At 42.6% G+C, this 24,339-nt stretch overlaps 1 protein-coding gene across 1 annotated transcript in view; it reads right to left on the bottom strand.

Annotated features, from left to right (window-relative positions):
* The window catches only part of ZNF329 (zinc finger protein 329), a 50,286-nt gene that overhangs the window by 5,232 nt on the left and 20,715 nt on the right, over positions 1-24,339 (bottom strand). The window contains 1 exon segment of the mRNA XM_041743021.1: positions 12,362-12,612. The gene's annotated coding sequence lies outside the window, so the exon portion shown is untranslated.

Genomic DNA, 24,339 nt, shown 5'->3' with positions numbered 1-24,339 from the left:
ATAGCACAAAAAACGGGGCATGGAGACACAAAAAGGCACTTCATAGAAAATATAAATTTCCTGAAAACATGACTATCTGCTCATTCTCACCATCATTTAGACAATCACAAACTGAAACTTTAAGACAAAACGTACACTTTTCATATGAGTGAAAATATAAAGCTTAGGCATCTCATGGGAGAAGAGTGTTGGTGGGCATGTAAAGTGGTCAGTCCACCAGCAGGGTAATATGGTAACAGCCATCAAAACGTAAAATGGACACTTCCTTCCTACTACCAAGCAATTCCACTTGTAGGCATTTCAGACTCAGAAAACATGAGTCCCAAGCATAAACAATATACCAATCTATACCTAAGGAGACAGTCTTAAAGACTAGCAGAGAGAAGACAGAACACTGGTGAAGGAGTAAAAATCACCATGACAGACCACTTGATAGCAAAAATAGAAACCAGAAAGTAATGGGAGGTAACTTTAAAAGTGCCAAGGGGGAAAAATTCTCAGATACACTATTGCTCAAGAGTAATAAGACAAAGACAGCTTTAAAAAAAACCAAAGAGTTTATCTCCAAGGACACTAGCCAAAAGAATTAGAAAAATGTGTTCTTCATGAAAAAAACACAGAAGGAATGGAAAAAAAAGGAAATGAACATGTATTAAAATCAAATTCAGCATATAAAATGATACACCATCATATAAAATGCAGCAATAACAATGACTTGGAGTTAAAAACAGGACGGACTAAAAAAATTTCTTTTCGGACTAAAATTTCAAATGGCAGTGGGTTTTTGATGGGAAAGGCATAACAAAATTAAGTGTCCTGATATCCTTCCATTGCTCATAATTCACATTAGTTCTACTCAAGTCAGAATAAAAGAATAAATATAATGTAAAACTTCCAAACCCACAGTGCAGTCGTTTTCAATCAGTGTTACCCCCAAAGGACATATGACAATGTCTGAAAATGCTTTTGGTTGTCATTAATGGGGGCAGATGCTACAGGTATTTAGGAAGTAGAAGCCAGGGATGCTACTAAACACCTTTCTTTTTTAAATTATTTATTTATTTATTTATTCATGAGAGACACAGAGACGCAGAGAGAGAATAAGGCTCTGTGCAGGGAGCCTGATGCGGGACTCCAGGATCACGCCCTGGGCCGAAGGCAGATGCCCAACCTCGGAGCCACCCAGGCATCCCCTAAACACTTAATACACAAGACAGTCTCTGAAAACACAGAATGGTCTAATCCCAAGTGTCAATAGTGCTGAGGCAGAACAACCCTGTTGTAGTAAGAGAATAATAAAGAAAAGAAAATCAGATTAATTCAGAAGGTGGTAAGGGGAAAACAGAGAAAAAAAAAAGATTAAACACAATGTACAAAACAAGATGTCATCAAAAACAATAAATGTAAATAGCATTGATGGGCCAGATAAAGATGCAGTCTCAGAGTGCACTAAGACAATGTGTATGCAACAGACACACCGAAAGCAAAAGGACATAGAAGATGAAAGCAAAAGTTTGGAACAGACAAAAGGTAGCCCAATATTTTATGGTTCTTTGCCAACAAATGATAAACTTCAAATATGGTAAGAGGGCAAAAGAACAATGGCAAAAATGTCTATATTAACAGCATGCCTCAGAACAGAACAAAGTCAACAAGGAATGTTAATCAAAACTAGCAAATTCAACTATATAAAAGTTTTAATGAACTTCTTTCAGAAATGAAAATTCAGAGAAACTTGATAGAGATAAGCAGGAGAGAATGTAATTAGCTAGCCTGTTCCAACAGTTGGATGAAGAACCATTCAACAATAATTAGAGCCAGAAAATGCTTTCTGGGTGCTGGTGGAACATTTGCTAACAGAATAAACCAGGCCAAAGAACAAGTTCAACCAAGACCAGACCATAGCCTCTTAACTAAAAATGTGGTCAAGTTAAGAACCAGTAGCAGAAAGAAAATCAAGTACCAGAAAAACATTAAGTAAAACAAACTTCTATTTATCTGGAAAACAAAACCTTCTTTTTCCCTCAGGAATTCACAGCTCAAAGAGAAATATCAATAGAAATTAGAAAACACCAAGAAGCAAACTGAACAATGGAAATGGTAGATCTTAGAACATGTGCAAATGGGGGTGAGACTAACAGTTCCTCCAAAAATGCCGGCTTTTAATGCTGGTGTTAAAAAAAGACTGAAGGTTATTGAGTTCCATTTAAGACTTAAAGGAAAAAACAAAGGAATAAATAAACAGGAAGTAGAAGGATAGTGATAATAAAGGTAATAGAAGGAATTAAAGAAACAAAATAAAGAACATCCAAGAAGAGAAAGAAAACCAAGTCTGTTATTTGAAAAGATTAATGACACTTAGGAGGGCACTTAATGGGATGAGCACTGGGTGTTATATGTTGGCAAATCGAACTTCAACTAAAAAAAAAAAAAGGAAAAGATTAATGAAATAGACATACTTTGGCCAAGAGTATCCAAAAAAGAGAAGGCACACATTAGTGATATCAGTCATGAAAGAGGGATTTAACTAAGAAACAGAAAGTTACCAAAATGGCAACATTGGATTTATCCTAAGAATGTAAGGACTGTGAAACATTAGAATGTCTACTGACTCAACTCCCTATATTTTCAGAAAGAAATAGAAAACAATCCCCTATATCCTATCTCAGTAAAGTAAGAAAGTTAATTTGAGGAAATCTCATCCAGACTCATCAAAATGCTCTCAGATTCAGGTAGTAGACCCCTTTAACTCTATCAATAAATTCAAAAAGGAAAGCTCCAACTCTTGATGAACATTCTTAACAATCAGGGACGTAAGGAATCAAGGTAAACATCATACCCAATGCAAAAACATCATATTTGTTCACTTTGAAGCCAAGACCAACATCCCAGAAGCCTGCTACACCACAGCATTCAACAGTGATGTGGAGTCGGGCTAGTTGGTCTGGAGGACCAGGTCCCAAGATATCCTGAATGTTATGAGTTAGTTCCTCACCTACAGAAAAGGCCTCCTGAGGCTGCCCTGCTACCACACTGCATGTTTCCCGTACTGGGCCTTTGGAGTACACTGGGGCCTGGATGGCCTGTGGTTATACTGTGAACATCAGAGATAGAGAGCACCTTCCTTTAGGTCTGTAGGGGAAGGATGTATGTGTGAACTTAAAAGAAATGAGTCAGGGATCCCTGGGTGGCACAGCGGTTTGGCGCCTGCCTTTGGCCCAGGGCGCAATCCTGGAGACCCGGGATCGAATCCCACGTCGGGCTCCTGGTGCATGGAGCCTGCTGCTTCTCCCTCTGCCGTGTCTCTGCCTCTCTCTCTCTCTCTCTGTGACTATCATAAATAAATAAAAAAATTTAAAAAAAAAGAAAGGAGTCAGACATATATATATACACATATATATACACACATACACATATATACGTATATATGTGTATATAGGTATACATACATGAGAGACACAGAGAGACAGGCAGGCACATACGTGTGTGTGTGTGTGTATATAATACCACTTGGGGAAATTTTTTAGGCACAGAAATATTCTGGAAGTAATGCCCCAACAAGACACTTACCAAAGCTGTGATCATGACTGTCTCGGGGATATGGAGAATGGGCCTTGAGGAGTAAAGGGAATATCTAGTCAATTTATAATAGACATTTTCTTTATTGCAATAAGAGACACCACTAAGAAAGTGAAATGACAACCCACCAATGGGAGAAAATATTTACAAAGCATACATCTAATAAAGAACTTATATGTAGAAGATATAAAAAAACTCTTACAACTCAATTAACAAAACAAACCAAATTTTATTTTATTTTTTTTTTAATTTTTTTTATTTTCATTTATTTATGATAGTCACACACACACACACACACACAGAGAGAGAGAGAGAGAGAGGCAGAGACATAGGCAGAGGGAGAAGCAGCAGGCTCCATGCACCGGGAGCCCAACGTGGGATTCAATCCTGGATCTCCAGGATTGCGCCCTGGGCCAAAGGCAGGCGCCAAACTGCTGCGCCACCCAGGGATCCCCAAACCAAATTTTAAAAACAGGCAACGGATGTGAGGAGACATTTATCCACAGAAAAGATACAGATGGACAAAAAGCACATGAAAAGATACTCAACTTCACTGTCATTAGGGAAATGCTAATCAAAACCATAGTGAGATACCACTTCATACCCAGGAGTGTGGCCACATTAAAAAAAAAAAAAAGACAATAATGGGGCGTCTGGCTGGCTCAGTCAGTTGAGCAAGTGACTCTTGGTTTCAGCTCAGGTCATGATCTCAGGGTCATGGGATCAAGCCCCTCATCTGGCTCCACATGGATCTGCTTAGGATTCTCTCCCTTTCCAGTTCCTTCCTCTTCTCTCCAACCCCTTTCTCTAAAATAAGTAATTAAAAAGTAATTTTTTAAAAAAGATTTTATTTATTCATGAGAGACGAGAGAGAGAGGCCAGAGACACAGGTAGAGGGAGAAGCAGGCTCCATGCAGGGAGCCCGATGTGGGACTCGATATCCCGGGACTCCAAGATCATGCCCTGGGCCAAAGGCAGGTGCTCAACCGCTGAGCCACTCAGGGATCCCTTAAAAAGTAATTTTAAAAAGTTAAACATAGGGACACCTGGTAGCTTAGGGGTCTCTCATGAATAAATAAAATAAAATAAAAATTCAAAAAGTTAAGCATAGAGTTACATGACCCAGCAACTCTATTCCTAGATATCTATTCAAGAAAAATGCAAACATAAGTCCACACATAAACTTGTATTTGAATTACAAGTTCACAGTAGCACTATTCATGACAAACAAAAAGTGGAAATTCAGATAAATGTCCTTCAACTGAGGAACAGCTAAACAAACAAAATGCAGAAATCCACACAATGAGATATTCTTCAGCCACAAAAAGGAATGAATCACTAATACATCCTACAACAACATAGATGAACCTTAAAAACATTGTGCTCAGTTGAAGAACTCTCACCCAAAAGACTACGTATTATATGATCTCACTTATATGAAATGTCCAGAACTGGCAATTCCATACAGACAGAAATTAGCGGTTGCCAGCAACTGGGAAAAAAGATGGAATGATTACTAATGGGTATGGGGTTTCTTGTTGGCCTAATGAAAACATTTTGGAATTACACAGTAATGATGGTTACACAGCTTTGTAAATATACTAAAAACCACTTTGTTGTTTTTTTTTAATTTTTTTTTAAATTTATTTATGATAGTCACACACACAGAGAGAGAGAGAGGCAGAGACACAGGCAGAGGGAGAAGCAGGCTCCATGCACCAGGAGCCCGACGTGGGACTCGATCCCAGGCCTCCAGGATCGCGCCCTGGGCCAAAGGCAGGCGCCAAACCGCTGCGCCACCCAGGGATCCCCTAAAAACCACTTTGAATGAATCGTATGGTATTATGAGTTATACCTCAATAAACCTATAATAAGTAAATTTACACCTTCAAGAATGATGCCAGTGATGCTAAGCATAGATGTGTCCCCTAGAAGGGGACAAGTCTCTTCCAGCCTGAACCAGAGCTCTTGACCTTGGTAGTACTTCCTCAGAGCATGTGGAAATCTGTGGAGGTGTTAGGTTGTCACAAAGATGCAGGCAGCGGAGAATGCTGGCATCTGATGGGCCTGTGCTGGGGATATAAATTTGCTTCCATGCTCAGGACCACCACATGATGCTTGACCACCCCATGGACCAAAGTCCCTGCATCATACTACTTGGGGTATCTCAGAACAGAGTAATACTTTATGTGTTACAAGACATTAAGGAAAAGGTGCCTTCATTTAGAAGAAAGCTAAAAAGAGGGATGCCTGGGTGGCTCAGAGGTTGAGCATCTGCCTTCGGCGCAGGGTGTGATCCCAGGATCCATGATCAAGTCCCACATTGGGCTCCCTGAAAGGAGACTGCTTCTCCCTCTGCCTATGTCTCTGCCTCTCTCTCTCTCTTTCTGTGTCTCTCATGAATAAATAAATAAATCTTAAAAAAGAGAGAAAGGGAGAGAAAGCTAAAAAGAAATCAGGATACTGCCCTGGATTTATGGATTCATTCCCTATTTTGCATCTCCTTCACAAAAACTGGTCATTCCAACTATATCTTCAGTCAATGAGTGCCTGAGGGCCATAGTGAGACTTTGGAGGAAATAATATTAGGGAATTTAACAAAGGTATCACATTGAATTTTATTAATTAAGGTTGTTTTAAAAACATCTCAGATTATGGCAGCCCCGGTGGCTCAGTGGTTTAGTGCTGCCTCTGCCTTTGGCCCAGGGTGTGATCCTGGAGACCTGGGATCAAGTCCCACCCACGTTGGGCTCCCTGCATGGAGCCTGCTTCTCCCTCTGTCTGTGTCTCTGCCTCTCTCTCTCTCTCTCTGTCTCTCGTGAATAAATAAATAAAATCTTAAAAAAAAAAAAAAAAAACTCAGATTGCAGCACTTGCTGGCTCAGTCAGAAAAGCATATGACTCTTGCTTGATTTTGGGTTTGTGACTTTAAGCCCCACACTGGGTGTAGAGATTACTTAAGTATATATGTAAATATGTATTTAAATAAATACATACATAAAACTTAAAAATAATACATACATAAATAAAACTTAAAAAAACAAACACAAGGGGCACTTGGTCGGCTCACTTAGTTAAGTGTCTGCCTTTGGCTTGGGTCATGATCTTGGAGTTCTTAGATGGAGTCCCAGGACTGAGCCCTGCATCAGGCTCCCTGCTCAGCAGGAAGTCTGCTTCTCCCTCTGCCCCTCACCATGCTCATGCTCTCTCAAATACATAAATAAAACCTTTAAAAAAATAAATAAGTAAAATAAAATATCTCAGATTATTTCCGTCCTTCTTACTTATGTACTACCGCTTTTAGAAGTACAATACAAAATTTATGCTGTAAAAAATTCACCTTGATGCCATTCACATATTTTGGGGGTTCCCTATTTCTCCCCCACTATTCTTCTGATCCTGTCCTCAGATGTTCACCATACTACTTGTCTGAAGCCCCAGTATTACCAATTTTCCCCAGTCTGTCCTTCTCTTCCCTATGGCCATCTAAGAAGGTGGTCTCCAAGGCTATTTTTACATGTTACCCCAGCATGGGCTGAGATGTCAGATCTGAAGAACTGTTTTCTGTAATAAATTGCCCTGATGTTGTTCCAGGTCATACCACAAGGGGTGACTGATCCTTTCCCTATGACTATGTCCCAGCTCATCTAAACAGCCTGGGTTGCCTTACTGCATAAGTACTTAAAACCTGCTTCCACCAAAATACTTTCTCTCCTTTCTACTTAATACACCTGGTCTGTGTCCACTTCCCCAGCACTCATTGTTCCAAAAGCATCCACCCATACCTCACCTCATTCAGTTTCACTGAAGACAGTAACTTCTTACTATCCTATAATTCAAACCATCAGCACTGGACTGCTTCCTATATCTTCTAAGGCATTGTACCCAAGCATTTAAATCCAGAAATAAATACTTTTATTGATTCTTTATATGCACATAAGACTTTAGTACTTTAAAATTACATGGATATATAACATTATCTTAAAATTCCTTTAATAGCTACTCCAGGATGGCAAAAGACACACTGCAAAAAGTGAGCATTACACAAAAATTAACTCAAAATAGATCACAGGCCTAAATATGAAAGCTGAAATCATAAAATTCTTTTTTTTTATATATATAGATTTTATTTATTTATTCATGAGAGACAGAGAGAGAGGCAGAGACATAGGCAGAGTAAGAAGCAGGCTCCATGCAGGGAGCCCAATGTGGGACTCAATCCCGGAACTCTAGGATCACACCCTGAGGCAAAGGCAAACGCTAAACCGCTGAGCCACCCGGCATCTCTGAAATCATAAAATTCTTTTTTTTTTCTTTTTTTTTATTTTTATATTTTTTATTTATTTTATTTTTTTTTATGATAGTCACAGAGAGAGAGAGAGAGGCAGAGACACAGGCAGAGGGAGAAGCAGGCTCCATGCACCGGGAGCCCGATGTGGGATTCGATCCCGGGTCTCCAGGATCGCGCCCTGGGCCAAAGGCAGGCGCCAAACCGCTGCGCCACCCAGGGATCCCTGAAATCATAAAATTCTTAAAAGAAAAACAAGTACAGATTTTCACAAATGGGTACAACACAAAAGTACAAGTGACCAAAAAAAAGTAGATAAAATTGACTAATCAAAATTAAAACATTTGTGCTTCAAAGAATTTCAATAGGAAAGTGAAAAAGGAAAAAACAATAACTCAACCCTCAGAGAGGCTCCTGGCTGGCTCAGTTGGAAAAGCATGCAACTCATTTTTTTTTTAATTTTATTTATTATTTATGATAGGCACACAGTGAGAGAGAGAGAGGCAGAGACACAGGCAGAGGGAGAAGCAGGCTCCATGCACCGGGAGCCCGACGTAGGATTCGATCCCGGGTCTCCAGGATCGCGCCCCGGGCCAAAGGCAGGCGCCAAACCGTTGCGCCACCCAGGGATCCCAAGCATGCAACTCTTAATCTCAGGATCAGGAGTTCAAGCCCCATGTGGGGTGTAGACATTATTTAAATAAGTAAAACTTTTAAAAAACTCCACAGTGGGATGCCTGGGCGGCTCAGAGATTGAGCGTCTGCCTTTGGCTCAGGTCATGATCTCGGGATGGAGTCCCACATCGGGTTCCCTGTGGGGAGCCTGCTTCTCCCTCTACCTGTGTCTCTGCCTCTGTGTGTCTTTCATGAATAAATGAATCTTTAAAAAAATAAAAATTAGGGCAGCCCTGGTGGCACAGCGGTTTGGCGCCGCCTGCAGCCTGGGGTGTGATCCTGGAGACCTAGGATCGAGTCCCGCATCGGGCTCCCTGCATGAAGCCTGCTTCTCTTCCTCTGCCTGTGTCTCTACCTCTCTCTCTGTGTCTATGAATAAATAAATAAAATCTTTAAAAAGATAATACAATTAAATAAATAAATAAATAAATAAATAAGGAAAACTCCACAGAATAGGATCAAATACTTGCAAATCATATATCTGATTAAGGCACAAGTACCAAGAATAAATAAATCAACTCAATAATTAAAAAAGATAGGGGATCCCTGGGTGGCTTAGGGGTTTGGCGCCTGCCTTTGGCCCAGGGCGTGGTCCTGGGGTCGAGTCCCGCATCGGGTTCCCAGCATGGAGCCTGCTTCTCCCTCCTCCTGTGTCTCTGCCTCTCTCTATATATATATGTCTCTCATGAATAAATAAGTTTAAAAAAAAAATAATTTAAAAAGATCAAGGGGTGCCTGAGTGGTTCAGTCGTTTGAATGCCTGCATTTAGCTCAGGTCCTGATTCCAGGTCCCTGGGATAGAGCCCCATTGGGCTTCCTGCTCAGTGGAGAACCTGCTTCTCTTCTTCCTCTGCCTCTCCCCTCTGCTCCTGCTCTTTCTTCAAATAAATAAAACCCTTAAAAAATACTTAAAAGATCAGTAACTCACTTAATAAAGGGGCAAAGGATCTGAATTGATAGTTCTCCAAAAAAAGATATACAAATGGACAAAAATAAGCACAATGAAAAGATGCACAACACCATTAATTACTAGGGAAATGCCTATCAATACCGCATTGAGATACCACTTCATGGGACGCCAGGCTGGCTCAGCGGTTAAGCATCTGCCTTCGGCTCAGGGCATGATCCTGGAGTCCTGGGATTGAGTCCCACATTGGGCTCCCTGCATGGAGCCTGGTTCTCCCTCTGTCTATGACTCTGCCTCTCTGCCTGCCCCTCTCTCTCTCTCTCTCTCTCTCTCTCTCTGTCTGTCTCTTATGAATAAATAAATACAATCTTAAAAAAAAAAAAAAAAAGAAAGAGATACCACTTCACATCCAGAAGGATGGCTATAGTCGGTTCTACTCCTAGGGAGTTATTTATCCAAGAGAAATGAAAACATAGGTCCATCAAAAAAAAAAAAAACAAAAAAGAAAAAACACCCCACACATGAGTGTCTACAGAAGCATTATTCATAATATACAAAAAGTGGAAGCAACTCAAATGTCCATCTACTGATGAACTGATAAACAAAATGAGGTATATCCTTACAATGAAACATTTTTCATCCATAAAAATGAGCTAGATACTGATAGATGCTACTCTACTATACAACAAACCTTGAAAACATTATGCTAAGTCAAAGACAATCCCCCAAAAAGGATTGTATATGCCATTTATATGAAATATCTAGAAGGCAAATGCGTAGAGACAAAAAGTAGACTAATGATTGCCTAAGGCTTGGAGGGATAAAAGACATAAGGAGTGACTGCTAATGCGTATAGATTTTGTTTTGGGGGATGATGAAAACATTTTTAAATTGATAGCAGTGATAGATACACAACCTAGGGAGTATACTAAAAAAACACTGAATTGTATATCTTAAAGGATAAATTGTATACTATATGAATTGTATCTCAAAAAAGCTGTTTTAAAAACAAAAGTAAGGAGGTGAGGCACCTGTGTGTCACAGCGGGTTAATTATCTGATTCTTAGTTTCAACTCAGGTCATGACCTCAGGGTCATGAGACCAGCCCTACTTGGGGCTCCGAGCTCAATGCATGGAGTTTGCTTGAGATTCTCTTTCCCTTTGCCCCTCCTGCTCATGCTCTCTCTAAAATGAATAAACAAATCTTAAAAAAAAAAAAAAAAAGTGTTGAGTCGGCTGGGATCAGAACCACTAGTTTAGACACCACCTAGAATGTTTCTGATACCTTAAAAATTCACAAAAGAAGTTAACAGTTTTATAGGGATGTGCCAAACTTATATAGAATTCTATTCCCAGGCACTGACCTCTGAAGGGCTTTATCGCCAGTTTGGACCACCTGGCAGAGGGCTCACTTGAGCTGGATGCCTGGATGTTTGACATCAGTGGCACCAGACCTCAGTTGTCCAACCCCATCCACATGGTTCCTGCCATCTCTATGGACCACCTATGATAACGTTTACTTGTTTAAGTGATGCATTCTTTAACAAAAATAGTTTCCCAACTTTAGCTCTGTCCTAATAAAGTCACCCACCTGACTACCAATGTGATAAAGTGTGACTCCATTTGGATGAATGACTGCTACTAGTTTTCAAGCCTCCCCCTTCTCCTACTGCTCCACATGTAGGCAAGCTAACTAGAAAGCCTGGGTGCTTTCTTCTGGCTATGAGCAGGACCCTGAAATCATGACCTGACCCAAATCAAGAATTGGTGGCTTAAATGGACTGAGCCACCCAGACACCCCCCCCCCAACTTTTTTTTTTATTGGCAAAGGATAACAAACTTTTCTGGGGTGATGGTAATTTTGATAAAGAATTGGGTTGTACCTGTAAAAACTCTCCCAGTGGTACAGTGAAGATCTATGCATTTCCCCATTTCACTGTGTCAATTTTGCCTCAAAAATTTCAAAAAGCAGGACGCCTGGGATGGAGTACCGCATCAGGCTCCATGCGCAGCCCTGCTTTTCCCTCTGCCTAGGTCTCTGCCTCTGTCTCTCATGAATAAATAAAATCTTTAAAAAAATTTTTTCAAAGGGCAATAATGAGATGTTTGAGGGGGGAGCTTCGTAATACCTGGAACTTCCTTAAATGTTCCCCCCAAAAGATTAACGTATGGTTGAAAGGATGAAGGAAAATATATGAGGCAGCATGTATAGCAAATGTTAGCGGGCAGACTTAAGGTCGCAGAAGTATTGCCTCCCCTAGATGTACGAAAACTTTTTCCATAAACTATTAGCAGGAGAGGAATTGAAAAAAAAAGAACCACTATACCAGAAAAATGAAACGGCCACTAAAAAAACAGGTGGGAAAATAGTTGATTTTACAGCTAGCAGGTGGAGGGAAGAACGAGGGATCTGCCACCTGCGGGGTCTTACCACCTGTGGGAAATGGCAGTTTCCCGGCGCCACGCGGCCACTCTAGTCTGAGACCCACCGACAGCGGTCCATTACTATTCGGCAGAATAGCTGTGGACCCGGAATTCACCCCAGCGGCAGGGCCGGGGACCTAGAAGACCGGAGCAAAATAGTCCCAGTGGAACGACCAGCCGGACACGAGCGCGGAACCCCCAAGCGGCGCGAAGGACGGAGCTGAGGCTTCCTCACTCGCGGGGAGCGTCTATGTCCAAGGGGGGTGCTACGTCCTGGGTCGCTAAGGCAGCTGTGCCCCGGGCCGACCGGCGCCCCTGAGAGCCGGACGCGCCCACTCCTCTCATGAAATCCGCCCGCGGACGCACCGTCCACGCCGCACCATCATCCGGCTGACCCCTTCCGCGCTCCACATACCCATCTACACACACACATCACCGTCCTGAGGGAAACTGAGGCTCCAGGGTCCGTAGGACACGGCGGCACTCACCTCTCGCGGGCAGGCGATTAGACTAGAGGCGGCGGCCATTTGCAGCGGGTGCGCGTGCGCGCGCGCCGGGCCCCGGATGTGTGCGTCCCTGTGGGCTCCGCCCCGCCGCGGACCGTGCAGGCAGGTCCGACGTTCCCCGACTTTTGGGGCTGAGCGGCGGTGTAGCCCCTCTGTCTGGGCGGGGGTTGGAGCGGGTTCCAGCCTCAGACGTCCACGTCCTGCGTCCACATCTCACTTTGCCTTGACGTCACCTGCGCGGGTCGACGGAGGACGTTGCCCGGAAGAGCTGTCTCTATTCCCCCTTTATCCACCCAATTATTTATTGATATCAATACGGACTCACGAGGAATTTTTCTCCTTTGGTTTTAATCCGACGCCATCATTGTACAGCCTCATTTTTATTTATATCATATTGAATTATTTTAAATAGCTTTAGAATTATTTTAAATATGGTATTATGGTATAAATGTATTTATGGTATAAATAAATATGGTATTATTCTATACCATAATTTATTATTTCTGTGAAAAATACGTAAAATTTAAGATATTTACACCTCGTTATTCGTTGACAATATAATAACTTAGTTGAAACAAGGTACACAATTTTGAATTAATAGGACAGCTAGGGGATCCCTAGGTGGCTCAGCGGCGGAGCGCCTGACTTGGGCCAGGGACGTGATATTGGAGTCCCAGGATCGAGTCCCGCATAGGGCTCCCTGCGTGGAGCCTCTCTCTCTCTCTCTCTCTCTCTCTCTTAATCTTAAAAAAAAAAAAAAAAAAAAAAAAAAAAGGACAGCTAAGTAAGGATTTTAGATAGATTATTAGTAAAAATCAGTGAATCCATTATGGAAAACGTAAAAATCAGTAATAAGCAGTTAGGAAACACGCTCTGAAAAGAAATACTTGTCAATTTTATGTATGTATGTGTATAAAATGATTCCAATAACAATAATACTCATACGTCCATCATCCATCATTAACTTTGGGGAAGATGATGTGACCCCCAAAGTAGACCAGGCAGCGTTTAAGGCCCAGGTTACTAGGTTGGGATCCTCCAGCAGAGCCTGGGAAGGGATGATGAGATGATTCTCAAAGAATGTCTCAAATATGTTTTTTAATTATAAAGGGGAAAACAGTAGCTTGATAGTGGAGAAACCTAGCAGGCACCATCCTCACCATCACTTTTCTGGAATTCTTGTCAAAAATGCACCATCTCAATCTAATCATGGGAAACAGACAAACATTATAGAAAATAACTGACCAGTATCCTGCTAAAGTGTCAAAGTCATGAAAGACAAGGAAAGACGAAGGAATTGTCACACATTAGAGAAGACTGAGACACCACAAATAAATGCAATGTGGGATCTTGGAACAAAACTGGACATTTGGAAACAATAATTCAAGTAAAGTCTGTACTTCAGTCGTTAACAGTGAACCAATGGTAGTTTCCTAGTTTTTTTTTTTTTTTTTTAAGTAATCTCTACACCCAACTTGGGGCTAGAACTCAAAACCCCAAGATCAAGAGTTGCATGATTTTCTGACTAAAGCCATCCAAGCACCCTGGTAATTTCCTTGTTTTGCTAACTATATCATGGTTACCTAAAATGGTAACATTAGTGGAAACTGGTGAAAGGTCTACAGAAGTCTATTATTTTTCCAGCTTTTCTATGTTAAGAAAACCATAGGGGTGCCAGGCTGGCTCAGTGGATGGAGGATGTAACTCTTGATCTCGAGTTTGTGAGTTTGAGCCCCGCTGTGTATAGAGACTACTTAACAATAAAACCTTTTTAAAAAAGAAAAAGAAAACCACAGGCCAAAAATTGTATTACTCAGGCCACATCACCAAACCGGGACTTAATACCTAAATTAACTGCACTCTCTGTCTCCCTCAGACATGTAGTCCTAACCTGTTGTTAGGAATTTTCTGGTCAGTACCAAAAAGGTAATCTGTCACTTGGGCCCTCTTCATCCCTCAGAGGAAGGGGAATCCACCTAGTAAGATATAGTAAGACCCTTTTGATCCCAAATGAAGGTGACCTCACTTGCAATAATCCTTTTTTCTGGAGCTCCTCTCTACTTATTAGATGGGATGCTGCCCATTTTATGGATCCTTTAATAAAGTTAATCAGAGTTCAAATCTACTTGGTTGAATTTTGTTTATTAACATTTGTAAGATTAAAATTACTTCTAAAATAAAAATTTAGAAAAAAAAAAAAAACTCTAGTCCTGATGAGGGATGGAAGCAGAAAAATGTTCACCTTTAGACCAAAACTCTAGTCCTGATGAGGGATGGAAGCAGAAAAATGTTGACCTATAGCCTGCATAGTTCCAATAAGGATCAAATAAGTGATGGTTGCTACATTCCTAAATAGTCTCGTGACTGCCTGTACATCACACCAATAGTTAATACTGAACTGATTGATAAGCATTGAGAAACCTTGCAAAAGTAGTTTATGAGCAGAAATTAAAAGAAGACATTTATGATCTAATATTGAATGCACATCCCCTCCCTCTTGATCACTATGCATATAACCAAGCTTCACACAGCAAAAGTACAGATCTTCCCATAAATCCTGTCCCTGTGCTACTTAAACAAACTTACTAAGTTGCACCAGAAAACATCTTAATAATTCTTTCTTGGGATATCTGGGTGGCTCAGAGGTTAAGCATCTACCTTTAGCCCAGGGCATGATCCTGGAGTCCCAGCATTGAGTCCTACATCGGGCTTGCTTCTCCCTCTGTCTATGTCTCTGCCTCTCTCTCTCTCTCTCTCTCTCTCTCTCTCTCTCTCATATGAATAAATAAATATAATATTTTAAAAAATAATAATAAATCTTTCTTGACTATATTGTGTTTTTTAAAGATTTATTTATTCATGAGAGACACAGAGAGAAAGGTGAAGTTTGTGGGCAGTGTTGTTTGAGTCCTCTATACCCTTATCAATCTCCAACTACTTATTCTATTAACTACAGAGAAAAGAGTATTTTTTTTTAATTATTTTATTTGTTTATTCATAGAGACACGCAGAGAGAGGCACAGGCACAGGCAGAGGGAGAAGCAGGATCCACGCAGGGAGCCCAACGTGGGACTTGATCCAGGGTCCCCAGGATCAAACCCTGGGCTGCAGGCAGCACTAAACCGCTGTGCCACCGGGGCTGCCAGAGAAGAGAGTATTAAAGTCTCCAACTATAATTATGGATCTAGTTTTCTTTAAATTCTACTAGTTTTTGCTTCATTTATTTTGGAGTTCTATTGTCAGGTGCATACATATTTAGGATAGTTATATCTTCTTCATAAATTTCATATCTTTATGTAATGTCTGATTAAGTTTTGGAATATCGGTGAGGTCTAGAGCGGATGACCAAGAAAGAATTCTTGAGACGTCTTTGGTGCAAAACGGTGGCTGTATTAAAGCCCGGGAACAGGACCCATGGGCAGGAAGAGCCGCTGCCCTGGACCTGTGAGGGGTGGCTGATTATACACCTGGGAGTTAGGAGGGGTTTGAGGATAGTGTACTTTCTAAGGAATTTTGGAAGCAAGGTTTTCAGGACCTTGAGGGGGCTGGCTATTGTTGGGAAAAGGTCACTTATTACCATCTAATAAAACCTGAGTCATGAGACCCTTCAGATGTATATCAGTGGGCCATTGTGCTTGGAGGATGACTGCCAACACGTATCTTGGAGGTTTAGAGATAAAGGAAATTTCTAAAGGAATTTTTATAAGTTAAAGTAGACTGACAGGATCCTGGGGGTTGTGCTAAGATTGCCTTCTGCCCTCAGCAAAGTATGAACTTTGAGGTAGTTGAGTCTGTAGAGGAATGTCACTCTCCCTGTTTCAAGGACTTGTCAATGTGCTTTGTCCCTCAGCGAGTCCTCTGTTCCCTCATCACTGAGATCAAGAGTCACATGCTCTATAGACAGCCAGCCAGGCACCCCTACATCATTCACTTTTAATGTAATTATTGATAAGGTTGAATTTAAGGCCTACAATATTACTATTTGTTTTCTGTTGGTCTCTTCCATGATTTGTTTTTTTTTTTTTTTTTTTTCTCTTCCATGATTTGTTCCTTTGTTTCCCCTTTCCTGCCTTCTCTGGATTATTTGAATATTCTGTAGCATTGCATCTTATTTATCTATTGGCATTTTAGCTATACATCTTTGCGTTTTTTTAGTGGTTCTAATGGGGTGCAGAAGGCTAGCTAGGACAAAACACAAACTGACATTCTGCACCCTCCTTCCCCAACCCTCTATTATGGGGTTTGTGTGATGTTCCTCCAGAAAACTTCCAACTATTCTCAAACCCCTCCCAACTCCCAGGTATATAATCAGCCACCCCTTACAGGCCTGGGGCAGCAGCTCTTCCTGCCCACGGGTCCTGTCCCCATGTTTTAATAAAACCACCATTTTGCACCAAAGACACCTCAAGAATTCTTTCTTGGTCATTGATTCCGGACCTCACCCCACCAAACCTCACCTATATTCCAAAACTTCATCACTTGAACTTTCTAATTTTGCAAATATGTGCCTTTTACCAAATTTGGGGAGTTTGCAGCCATTATTTCTTCAAGTATTTTTTTCTTAGCCAATCTTTCTCCTGATGCTTTAATGACACAACTTTAGACATTTTGATATTGTCTTATAGGTCACTGAGGCTGTTTTCATTATTTTTGACCGTTTCATTCTGCCTATTCTTCAACCTGATCTTCAATGTTACTAATTATTTTCTCTTATTTTATTCTGCTCCTGAGCTCATCCATCTGGTGAATTCTTTATTTTAGGTATTTTTCAGTTCCAAAATTTGCATATGGTCTAATTTCAACTTCCAGTTTTAATTCCCTGCTGAGGGATCCCTGGGTGGCGCAGCGGTTTGGCGCCTGCCTTTGGCCCAGGGTGCGATCCTGGAGACCTGGGATCGAATCCCACGTCGGGCTCCCGGTGCATGGAGCCTGCTTCTCCCTCTGCCTGTGTCTCTGCCTCTCTCTCTCTCTCTGTGACTATCATAAATAAATTAAAAAAAAAAATTCCCTACTGAGAAGTCTATCTTTCCATTTCATTTGTTTACCTCTACCTCATGGAGCAGAGTTAGAGTAGCTGCTTTAAAGTCTTTGGTAGGGACACCTGGGTGGCTCAGCAGTTTGTTGCCTGCCTTCATGCCTAGGTCGTGTTCCTGGAGTCCTGGAATTGAGTCCCACATTGGGCTCCCTGCATGGAGCCTGCTTCTCCCCCTGCCTATGTCTCTGTCGCTCTCTCTCTCTGTGTCTCTCATGAATAAATAAGTAAAATCTTAAAAAAATAAAAATAAAGTCTTTGGTAATTGCTATATCCAGGTCCTTTCCTTTAAGTGTTGATCATTGTTCATATTTGCCTGGTTCTCTTTATAGCAAATAATTTGGATTGTGCCCTGGGAATTTTGAATATTACATTATGGGACTCTGGGATTTCTTAAAATCAGTTGGAAAATGTTGCATTTTTGTTTTATCAGTGATAAACCCAGATAGGCTTTTTTTTTATTTTTTAAAGATTTTATTCATTCATGAGAGACACACACACAGAGAGGCAGAGACACAGGCAGAGGGAGAAGCAGGCCCCATGCAGGGAGCCCGAGGCAGGACCAGGACCGATCCCGTGTTCCCAGGATCACGTCATGGGCCGAAGGCAGGCGCTAAACCGCTGAGCCACCCGGGCTGCCCTCCAGCTAGGTTTATTTTTTATTTTATTTTATTTTAAAAAAAATTTTTTTAATTTAATTATGATAGTCACAGAGAGAGAGAGGCAGAGACATAGGCAGAAGGAGAAGCAGGCTCCATGCACCGGGAGCCTGATGTGGGATTCGATCCTGGGTCTCCAGGATTGCGCGCTGGGCCAAAGGCAGGCGCCAAACCGCTGCGCCACCCAGGGATCCCCCTCCAGTTAGGTTTAGACTGTAAGTTCTGCCTCACTTTTTGTGGATGTGGTTCCAATGTCAGTTCAGGGTGGGTTGTTGTTGTTGTTTTGAGAGAGAGAGAAAGAGAGAGACAGGGAGAGCAGGAGTGGAGTGGTGGTGACAGAGGGAGCAGGAAGGCCACCCTGGGACTCTTAGCCCAGGACTCTGAGATCATGACCTGAGCCAAAATTGGGAGGCTTAACCAACTGAGCTACCCAGTCACCCCTGCCAGTGTCAGCTCAGTTTTAAACTCTGCTATGGTGTTTGAGTCTACCTGATATGCAACCAAAGCTACATACCAGAATGTCCATATCACTAATATTCATGAAAGTCCTAAAACATCATCAACCAAAATAATCTACCAACAGTAAAATGAACAGAATTTGGCATTTTCATACAGTGTAATACTGGACCAAACAAACCACTACTTACATACAAAAAAAGGATAAATTTTATAAATAGTATTGAGCAAAAGGCAAAAAAGAATACATACTTCAGAACTCCATTTATGCAAAGTTCAAAAACTGGCCAAAGGAATCCACCGCAACAGAAATCAGGATAGTGTTTGTGAACCTTCGGAGGAGAGCTAATATTGACTTGGAATGAATCAGAAAGGGAGCATCTGGGAGCGCTGTTAATATTTTATTTTTTATTTTTTTAAAGATTTTATTTATTCATGAGAGACGGGGGGGGGGGGGGGGGGGGGGGGGTAGGAGGGGCGGGGGGCCGAGACACAGGCAGAGGGAGAAGCAGGCTCCATACAGAGAGGCAGACATGGGACTTGATCCTGGGTCTCCAGGATCAGGCCCTGGGCGGAAGGCGGCGCTAAACCGCTGAGCCACCCGGGCTGCACAATATTTTATTTTTTGATTTTATATTTGTGATGCCCTCTTCCAGAATGGAGAAAAGGCCTCCCAGAAGCCAGGCCAGGGACCCCAGAGGACATAGGTTTTCTTCCAGAGAGAAGAATCAGAGTCTGAAAAAACCGTAATCACTTCCTAATCACTAAACTCTACCTGAAGAAAGAAATAATACACTGACACTAATAATACACCATATGTTAATTGGTTTTAAATTTTTAAAAAAGGGGGAAAAAAGCCTCCTTTGTGGTTAGGGCAGGATTTCATAGGTGCGGTGCACTGGAATCTGCCTTTTCCTTTGCGAATCCAGTCCCTCCCTGCTCACCACAGTACTTTGGGAGTGGGGCGGGGCTCAGAACTTGTCCTTTAGCGTCAAGGTCAATGGATCCCCGGGACTCTCGGGACCTGAGCTATCTGAGTTATCCCTTTGGGAGGGTAGTGCAGTATGTGTAGGAAGAAAGATGGACAGATATCCAGGGACCAGAGGGTGTCTGCCACCAGTGGGTCTCCTCCTCCAGAGGATGGAGGTCTTGCTGGGAGATGGGGTTGGACGAGGAGAAAGGCCCCTGCCCGTACAGTGGATCTGGGGGACCATCCCCAGTGATGGCCAGCAGCAGATACCTGCCCCCACTGGAGCCGCCTGCGACCCCGCTCCGGGTCCTCCCGGCTGCCCCGCCGCCGACTCTGCCCGACTGCTAATCACGCTGCCTCACCAGCAGCAGCAATGTTAACGCTGGGTTCTCCGTCACCCCCACTCGAAAGGCAACCGCCCACCCTTCCCGAGCCAGCGTACCCGCTTCCGGGTCTCCAGCACGCATGCGTGTTCTCCCAGCGGCCTACAACTCCCAGAAAGTCGCGCGAGGCGGCGCACCACCTTCTTCTACAAGTCGCGTTAGCTGTGGCGGCGGCGCCCTCTCCTGGCGAGAAAGGGAGACGACAGCAGATCCTGGATGTCAAGGATTCAGATCGCAGGGCTCTGAAGTGACCCCACAGGTGAAAAGAAAAATCACCTGCGGAATTCAGCCTCAAGCACCGAGCCCCGCAGTTCCTACTGGATTCATCCTCAACGGCTATACGCGGAGCTCTGAGCCAGCCTGTAGGGGCAGTAGGGACCTTTATCTGGTGACTGAAGTTTACTTTTGGCCACCCTAGGTGTTCTTACCAGAATATTTTCTTTAATACAAGGAAAAGTCAATGGCTTAGACAATTTGTCTAGAAACGAATGAGGGGTAACTCCCTCAGCCAAAGATATGTGAACCTTAGAAAATACTGCATTTATTGGATTTACTTTTCCTCAACATCCTATTTAGAACATTTTCAATTATTTAGAAAACTTAGCAAGATTGTGGGAACACACACCTAACCCTGCCCCTAAATTAGACAATAAACGTTTAACAACAGGTATTTTATCACTATACACATATACACCATTGGGTTTATTTTGAAAATAATCGAATGGGATTAAGAATGGTTTCAAAAAGGCACGGCCTGTGCCTCAGGTTAACACATATGCTTTCTAGCTTCATAAGTGATGTAAAAAGACCTCAACTCTCTAAATTCTCCAAAACTTACCTTTAGGGACACCTGGGTGGCTCAGCGGTTGAGCATTGACCTTCGGATCAGGGCGTGATCCCGGGATCCAGAATCGAGTCCCACATCGGGCTCCCTGCGAGGAGCCTGCTTCTCCCTCTGCCTATGTCTCTGCCTCTCTCTCTGTGTGTCTCTCATGAATAAATAAGTCTTTAAAAAAAATAAAACTCACCTTCCTCATTTGAAAATCGGAGTAATTAGAGAGATCTGTGAGGACTGTATTGCTAGTACCTGTGTGTTCTAAACACACTAAACCCTCAATGCAGATTCACTATTGTTTAATTACTAAGGCCTTTTTAAGAAGAATTTCTAGAAACGGAATTCCTAGATGCCAGAATGATATGAACATTTTAAGTAATTTTATATTATTATGAAATCTCCCTTCATACTTCTCCCACGTACACTCACCACCAGATGTTTCCAGAGTCAGATTCTTGGGACCAACAATAGAATGAGGCAGGACCACAAATCAAATGTAAAGGCAAAGCTATATTGGGGGTGACAGCTCAAGCTGAGGAAAGACAGTACTAACACGCAAGAATTAAACTCACTCCTCGGGCAGCCTGTGTGGCTCGGTGGTTTTACGTGCCGCCTTTGGCCCAGGGCATGACCCTGGAGACCCGGGACCGAGTCCCATGTCGGGATCCCTGCATGGAGCCTGCTTCTCCCCCTGCCTATGTCTCTGCCTCTCTCTCTCATGAATAAATTAATAAAACCTTAAAAAGAATAAACTCACGCCTCCTAACCATGGAGAGGCCCTGCTTATATAGAGAAAGTTCCACCCGCTAAGGTTCCCACTCAGGTCCAATATGCTAAGGACAGAAAGGGGTAAAAAAAATACCTCATCCTGATTGATCAATATTGGTAGTTAACACGGGCAACTCATTGGTGCTTTTGGGAGCCAGGGTCTTCTGTTTTTGTTTTTTTGTTTTTTTTTAAGATCTTATTTATTTATTCATGAGATACACAGAGAGAGAGGCAGAGACACAGACAGAGGGAGAAGCAGGCTTCTCACAGGGAGCCCGATGTGGGACTCGACCCCAGGACTGGATTCACACCCTGAGCCAAAGGGAGACACTCAACCGCTGATCCATCCAGGCATCCCCAGGGTCTTATATTTTAAGTCTGGCTTGTATATGGGGTGGGCCATATCCTGGTTCTGCTCTGTAGGAGAAAAACCATGTAACAACAAAGTGCTCCAGATACACAATGTTTTTTACCTGTAACTTGTTCCCATAGTCCCTTTCATGCCTCTATTGTTTCTCTTGCTATGTAATAATCTACCATAAATTTAACACCGTAAAACAACATGCATTTATTATCTCGTAGTTCCTATGAGTTCAGGAGTCTGGCATGGCTAAACTGGGTCCTCTGTCTTCAGTGCGTTGCATTCTCATCCACAAATGGGGTAAGAGTATACTTCCAAGCTTATTCATTTGTTTAAGATTTTATTTATTTATTCATGAGAGATACAGATAGAGGCAGAGACATAGGCAGAGGGAGGAGAAGCACGTTCCATGCAGGAGCCTGATGCAGGACTTGATCCCAGAACTCCAGGATCATGTCCTGAGTCAAAGGAAGGACGCTCAACAGCTGAGCCGCCCGGGCGTCCCCCAAGCTCATTCAGATTGTGACTGAATACATTTCCTTGTAGCTGTAGAGCTCAGAGCAGCTTGCCTCTTCCAAGCTAGCAACAGAGTCTTATTCAAGACTTCAGACTGGGGCGCATGGGTGGCTCAGTTGGTTAAGCATCGGCCCTTTTTTGTTTTAATAAAGATTTTATTTATTTATTCATGAGAGACACAGAGAGAGAGAGACAGAGACACAGGCAGAGGGAGAAGCAGGCTCCATACAGGGAACCTGACGTAGGACTCGATCTTGGGCCTCCAGGATCATGCCCTGGGCCGAAGGCAGCGCTAAACCGCTGAGCCACCGGGCTGCCCAAACATTTGTCTTAGGCTGAGGTCAGATCCCATGACCCTAGGATTTCTCCCTGGTTAGCAGGTAGCCTGCTTCTCCCTATGCTTGCTGCTTCCCCTGTTTGTGCTCTTTCTCTGTCAAATAAACAAAAACCTTAAAAAAAAATCAGACTGACCAAGTCCAGCTGATTCAAATTAACCTCCCTTTTGATTAGCTTAAATCAACAAATTTGTAACTTTAATTACATCTTCAAAATCCCATCCTTTGCCATACAAACTAAACTAATCATGGTATAAAGTTCTAAGAATTCTGTGCACCACAATATCCAATCTAGAAATTGCAGCGCATCATTGATTTAACTTGCATGTCCTTAATAATGCACATTTCTTGCATGTCGATTCATTAATACCCAGTTTTGGGGGGGGGACTAGTCACTTAATATTGTTTATTCATTTTTATGCTGGAGTCCATTGATCTCACAGATGTGTCTGAACTTTAACGTGGAAGCTCCTCTGCCTCCTTTAACACTTTTTTGTTTTGCTTTTCAAGGTGGTGCAGTTCAGGATCATACACTGAGACAGAGATAAAAGTGCAAAAATGATACCAGAGACTAGGGGAGTTGCAACGCCTCAGACTTTAACCACCAGCCAGTGGCAGGTTCTTTTGTTGTTGTTGTTTTTTGTTAAGACTTTATTTATTTATTCATGAGAGACACACAGAGAGAAGGAAACAGAGACACAGGCAGAGAGAGAAGCAAGCTCCAGGCAGGGAGCCCGATGTGGGACTCAATCCCGGGACTCCATGATCACGCCCTGGGCCGAAGGCAGGCGCTAAACCGCTGAGCCATCTAGGGATCCCCGCAGGTTCTTGATTTTAGCATAGAACAAATTCAAGGATGAGTCTGCTGAAGTAGAGAAGTGCTTTATTGCAAAGCAAAATTACACACCTGAAGGGGCGGGAGGAGTGCAGTCACAGATACAGGATCTGAGTCACTAGGTACATGTGGGGATCTGATCTTTATAAGCAGTTTTATTAAGGGGGTGGAAAATTCATGTAGAGTTCTGGGAATAAGCGGGACCTCTAAAAAGTCTGTATGGCTGGCTATACACGCTCCATGCTAGACTATGCACAGGCGCAGTCTGATTTTTCTCTTGGGACTCGCCATAGATATTCAAGATCTACTAGGAGTCCTCAAGCGCCCCCAGTGGAGGGGTCATTCTCGGTCATTTGCAATTTTTTTTTAAATTTTTTAAATTTATGATAGTCACACACACAGAGAGAGAGAGAGAAAGAGGCAAAGACATAGGCAGAGGGAGAAGCAGGCTCCATGCACCAGGAGCCCGACGTGGGATTCGATCCTGGGTCTCCAGGATCTGGCCCTGGGCCAAAGGCAGGCGCCAAATCGCTGCACCACCCAGGGATCCCTCATTTGCAAATTAAATGGGTCTTGGTGTGTATGCATGTTGTGAGCTTGTGCAGCAACAGGATTCTTGTGGCCCTGAGAAACCACAGGGGTATCAAGAGGTTGCTTAATCACCAAAAACTCTGTGAGTTATCAAACTCAGTTTCCCCATTTTTGTTCCTCCTGCCATTTCCCAACACTTCCTTATTCTACCTGCCTCCAATGGTTTATTGTGGAATAACACTGGTAAAAGAGAAAAAGGATAAAAGAGGGAGGAAGCAG

The sequence above is a fragment of the Vulpes lagopus genome, chromosome 2, assembly GCF_018345385.1.
Source record: "Vulpes lagopus strain Blue_001 chromosome 2, ASM1834538v1, whole genome shotgun sequence".
In the NCBI taxonomy this organism is placed as follows: Eukaryota; Metazoa; Chordata; class Mammalia; order Carnivora; family Canidae; genus Vulpes; species Vulpes lagopus.
Note: the sequence above shows the minus strand (reverse complement) of the source record. Positions and strands in the feature narration are given on the sequence as shown.